Here is a 6,150-nt window from a genome sequence, read left to right on the forward strand (position 1 = left end):
AACCAGCAGCACACTTATAAGATGGGAAACTCCCTTCTTGAGAGCACAGAGGCAGAAAGGGATCTTACTGACTCCAAGATGAACATGGGCCGACAATGTGAGGTCACAGTTGACAAGGCTAACAGGACCTTGTCGTGCATCCACAGGTGCATCTCAAGTAGGGCCAAGGAGGCGATCCTCCCCCTCTACGTGACACTGGTCAGGCCACTGCTGGAGTACTGTGTCCAGTTCTGTGTGTCCCATTTCAGGAGGGTTGTGGACAACACTGAGAGGGTCCAGGGGAGGGCCACCCGCATGATCTGGGGACAACAGGGCAGACCCTACAATGAGAGACTGTGGGACCTGAACCTGTTCAGCTTTCACAAGAGAAGGCTGAGGGGGGACCTGGTGACAGTCTATAAACTCACTAGTGGGGACCAGAAGGGTTTGGGAGAGACCTCGTTTCCCCTAGCGCTCCCTGGGATAACAAGGAATAACGGCCACAAGTTGTTGGACAGTAGGTTTAGATTAGACATCCGTAAGAACTACTTCACAGTCAGGGCGTCTAGGATCTGGAACCAGCTTCCGAGGGAAGTGGTGCTGGCTCCTACTCTGGGAGTCTTTAGGAAGAGGCTTGATGCCTACCTGGCTGGAGTCATTTGAGCCTGGTTTTTCTCATGCCCAGGCAGGGGGTTGGATTTGAAGATCTACAAGGTCCCTTCCAACCCTACTTCTATGATTCTATGATCTAGTTGCAGATGGTCCTGTTTGAGCAGGGTATTGGGCTAGTTTGCCTACTGAGGTCCCTTCCAAGCCTAATTTTCTATGATTCTGTGATGGTACCTGGCCATTTGGTCTGAGGAATCATAGGCAATTGAGTGCCATACTAGCCACTATCTTATGTGTAGCTGGCTATAGAAAGTGGAGTGTGTAATTAAGCTAGCCTAATAGGCCCTTATAATTCGGTAGGCTTGGCAGGATTCAACTTTTATTGGTAAATGTTGATAAATGTTGATTTCATCTTACACTTACAGACCAACCAAAAATATTTCCATCATTAATAATCAAAATTTATAGAAAGGGGACTGAAGAAAAATGATGGTTAATGGGGCTGTGACAACAGGGGCTGTAGTCTTACAGAATCGTGCTGACTGTAGTTTGGATTGCAACTCCCAGAAACCCAGGGAACTGGGAGCAAAGCAGACAAGGGAGCTATGGGTAACTTATGGTGCCTGTATTGCCTTTGCTGCTCAGCTGGTGGTAGTCCTACAGTAGTTATATCTGTTGTGGCAGGAGGTCACACTGTACTATAATAATAGTATACTGTCATTAATAAATTGCCTGTCCCTCACATCCCTAATTTTGTGCAATCCTGAAAATTTAAATAAAAAAAAATCAAACCAAATGCTTTAAAGGAAACATAAGTATTCTCCATCAAAATTATTAAAAAATAAAAATTGAATTCTGCCACTTATAATTAAGTGACCTTTTGCTATGAGATGCTGATGGAACTGGTAACACCAGCCCATCCAGTAGTTTTATCTCCTATGTGTAGTTCTTCCTCCCTTTCTGTGGAGCTGCAGGCTTTATTGAAGGCAGCTAGGCTCGCTCCTCCCCATTTTTTCTTCATATTCTAACCTAAACTCGTCACATAAAGTCTGCTGGAAGGACGTGGAAGACTAACCTGTCCTCCATGACTTGACAGCTTTCCACAAGTCAGCAGAAGTGTGTGCATACTACAATCTAAGAATTGTCGCACCAGGCAGCATCTGGGGCCACTTCATTTTTCTGACTCTAAATTCTGAAATCTGTAAAATAAATGAATAATCTTTTATTTACTGATTGACTTGTCCTTGTCACAACTGTAAGTTTCTATATTTTATAAATATCTTGATTTCTTTTCATAAAAGAGGGCATAAAATGATGATCAGAACCAGGATTGCAACATGGGCTTCTGGCCTATATCCACAAGATTGTAAAATTTCAAATAAGATATTAATTCTTGTTATTCTTAAATTCCCTTAGCTGCAAGGCACAGGGGAATGATAATACATTAAATTAATGTGCATTTTTCAACAGTATTCAGAAGTCTTTGTGAAGATCCAGGCTCCAAGGTACTGGGATATAATAGGATATACTCCCAATTTAGGGAAAAATGTAGGGAAATTCTCAAAAGCATAAAGTTTAAGATCCTGAAGGCGACATGTTAGTAGGTCACACATTTAACTTCATTTTATATTTGTACAACCTGTATGACTTGTCTTGGGTGCAGTGCACTTTACTGGCATAGACATGTGCCTGGGATTTATTTTAGGAGACCTTTGTTCTTAGAATGGCATTGACACTAACATTTGACTTCACAGAATTTTCTCTAAAGGGAAAATTGGGAAAGAGCCATGTTTTGAAATCTGACTAAATAAAGTTTGTAAAATATTAGTAAGACCAGTCAGTGGCAGGATATGACTCCTTCTCAGTCTGTGCTTCCTGTTTTCTAAAGTTTTTCATAAAAATCTCTCTCTTGCAGCTCTCTGGAAGTTTGTTTCTTTGTTTTTTTTTAAAGAAAAGGCAATTTTTAATAATTTCCCTCCACCCGTCTAAGAGAGTGACGGTATTTGCTTTAATGGATTGTAAATAACTTACACAGTCATAAAAATACGACAATTTAACAAATCTGATAATACGAACATTTTATCAGCTTTCCTACTGTTCTACTTTTCTAACAGTATGAAAGGTAAGGCGGCACTGTGTAAGAGTACATTAATGTTTTTACAAGGTGAGTTGCCCATGGAAAGTAATTTTCTTAGTACACTGAAGTCACAAAACTTGCCTTACAGGACATATACCCATATATCCCATAACAGAAATTGAAAATATGAAACAAATTCACCTATACAAGTTGGGACATGGTAAATTTAATATGATTATTCATGTATCAGGAAAGGGAGACTGCTATATACCTCAGCTTATACTGGGATACCTAGGCTATAGATATTTTACAGTAACAAATGTTCTCCAGAGTGTAGTCCACTAAAAGCTCAGAGGACAGCTTCTTTTTCTCTAACTTGGCCTAGAGGTAAATACAAAATCTTGGGTAGACTTATTTACTGTTTAATAGCCACTGAATTCCTCAGAAAAAGGTTTGTTGGCAAGAAATCTCCTTTCATGTACTCCTCTCATTCTGGGTTGACAGACAGTTTATTTCTAAAGAGAGCTCCAAGTTCTATTACCTCCTGTTATTCGACATCATCTAAGCAGTTTTTGCTAGCTTTCTCTTTCTTTTTTTAGATCATCTTTGCCAAATAGATGAATATAGCAGGGAAAATACCCACATTAGACAGCATCAATAAAAATATCAGGAATAGTCTTCTTTTTTATTTCATTTTCTCAGGGCATGTTTCTTTAAGAGTTACTATAGCAATGCAAGCTGCTCTTGAAACTGTAAACATTAATGATGACTTGGAAGTTGACACCCTGCAAAAACATTTCAGTCATTTGGAGCAAGGCTTCCAACAGCATTGCCATAATATGCAACCCCTACTGAGAACAGCGGGATTCAGAGGTTTTTTAGAAAATAGTCGACATGCAAGATAGCAAAACTGGAGCGCAGGGAAAATAATATACTCTAATTTTGCACAAACCAAAGTTCCTATTTCAGCAGATTCTGATGCCATTTTCTTTATATTTTGGGAGGTCTCTCAGGCCACTTTTAAAACACCAGCTGCCTGCCAAGTCCAAATTGACTCTATGTCTCCCTGGAACCAAGCACTTTTTTTTTTTGCCTTTTGCAAATGCAGTAAAAATACACTCTAAGTTATATGTGACCATGGTTAACATTTTTGGTGTAAGAAACACACAGACAAACCAACTGCCAAGCCAACCAAATGCTCACTTGATACTTTAAGGGCGAAACTACCCTCATTCCAGAAATGGGAACTTTAAAATAGAAAAGGAAAATCACAGGTTAATGTCTTGGCCATGCACTTCTACTGATTTGTTATTTCAAAGAAACAGTGCAGTGTTTGTTGAATGCATCTATCTTCAGCTGCTATTATCACTTAAATGTAAAGGATAAGCTAATTCTTTTACAATAATGTTGTTCACTTACATCAGTGTTTCATAGCCACAGAGTATGCAACTCCTACTGAGCACAGCAGGAGTCAGAGTTTTTTTTTTTTTAAATAGCTTACATACTAGATAGCAAAACAGAGGTTAAAGGAAAATAGTTCCAGGACCACAACACTGCTTGATTCTTCTTTCCTACAACTAACAAATAATATTGGTATTTATGTTTGTATTTTATGTTAAGATGTTAAGCTAAGATGAACTTAAAAGGCAATGTGGTCCAGTGGATAGGACACAAGCAGGGGCAGATCCCAGGGGGTGCAGTGGCACAGTCACTCCCCCCTTTCCACAGGGTGCTCAGTCAGTGGCAATGGTAGGTTTGAGCCCCTTCCTCCGCGTTCACTGCATATCCCCTGCAGCCAGGGGGGTCCACAAGCCAGGAGCATCTATGCAGAGTACTGGGCAGGGCTTGGAGGGTGGTGTCACTGAGCGATCCCCCACTTTCCCAGGGGAAGCACAGTGCAGGGAGAAGGAGCAGGGACTTGACCCTGCCACTGCTGTGGATCCTGGCACCCCCTGCAGCCACTCCTCACAGAGCTCAGCTGGAGTGGGGCAGAGGTGGTCTCGTGTCTTCCCCCACTCCTGTCAAGTGGAGAGAGCAGCAGCAGTGGGTTTCCAGGTGCTCCTGCTCCCTGCCCACCTCTGGGTGTTCCTTATGGTCCTTGAGCAGGCACTGAATAGGAGATTTGGCCCCACTGACACTGTCCCTGACCAGACCACTAACCCATGCTGCCACTTACAGAAGCTCCCAGGTAGAGCATCCCTGGATAGCAATGGCAGCCAGCAGGCTCTCCTTTATTGTGCCCAAAGGTAATTCCTGCTAGGGAGGCTGAGATGGGAGGGGAGTTGCCAGCACTGGAGGGACGAGTTGTCCAAAGCTGTGAGGAAGAGTCTGATCTGCTTCAGAGACTGCAAAAAGGGCTCAGACAGCATGCGGGCGAACAGGGAAGGGGAGCTGTGACCTCCCCTGTTGCATGCCCTGCACTCCCTTTTCACATTCCTGGATCCACCCATGGGCATAAGTCTGGGGCTCAGGAAACCTTGCTTTATTTTCTGACCAAATTAATGCTCATGAGGTATATTCTGTTTCCTAGCTGATGCTCCTTTATGCTACCTGCAGTGTAATGTAAAGACCATTAATGCTCTGGATTGGGCCAGGGGGCACTTACTCCAATGCAGGCCTAGCTTAGATTTGCTGTAAGTGGCCTAACCCACCCCCTTACAGGGTAAGGGGCATGCTGGAGGCAGTGCTGAGGGTGGCTTGCTGGGTGGGCGGGGGCGGGAGGTCAGCCCACAGGCGATGTGCAGGGACTGGTCTAACTTGTGACAGGAGCCATTTTAGCCTTCTGAGCGTCCCAGAATCTGGAGGCACAACCCGCCATACATGCCATAACCATGGCAACAGGCCTAACCATGACATGACCAACACTTCCTGTGGAGATTTGGGATTGAAAATGTGAGGGATTTGGATTTTTATTTCTCTCCTGCCCATTTTCTTTCCTTTTTCTAGTGACAAAGTGACAAAGCAGAAGACTGGGAAATCCATATGCCAAATATAATTTTTTTTTTTTACAGACATTGAAAATGACAGGTTATTTTTCACTGAATTTTTCAACCATTTATTTATTTGTACTTCCATATCACCTGGAAGTCAGATTTATACACACACACACACACACACACACACACACACACACACACACACACACACGTTCGTTTCCCTCACTTTATGCTGGTTCTGTATGCAAATTCACCCTTATGCAATGGCCCTTTTGATACCAAAAAACCATTATATGCGAGGTAAATTCACCCTTACGCGATCGGTGTGGTAGAAGCCTGAAGTCAACTGCTTTGTGTGGTGCATTGCAGGAGTGACACACACCAAAATATAGTCTCCTGTGTGCCCACAAAAATGCGCCCAAGGCACACCAAATACCAAAAAGATCTCAACAACAGATGATTTACAATGAGAGCTGAGCCTAGAATTTCTCAGCAAACTTACACATCCTTTGTTTTAGATCCGTACACCAGATTGGGCAAAGGGAATTC

This window comes from Crocodylus porosus, unplaced genomic scaffold, assembly GCF_001723895.1.
Source record: "Crocodylus porosus isolate Cpor-Errol unplaced genomic scaffold, CroPor_comp1, whole genome shotgun sequence".
NCBI lineage: Eukaryota > Metazoa > Chordata > Crocodylia > Crocodylidae > Crocodylus > Crocodylus porosus.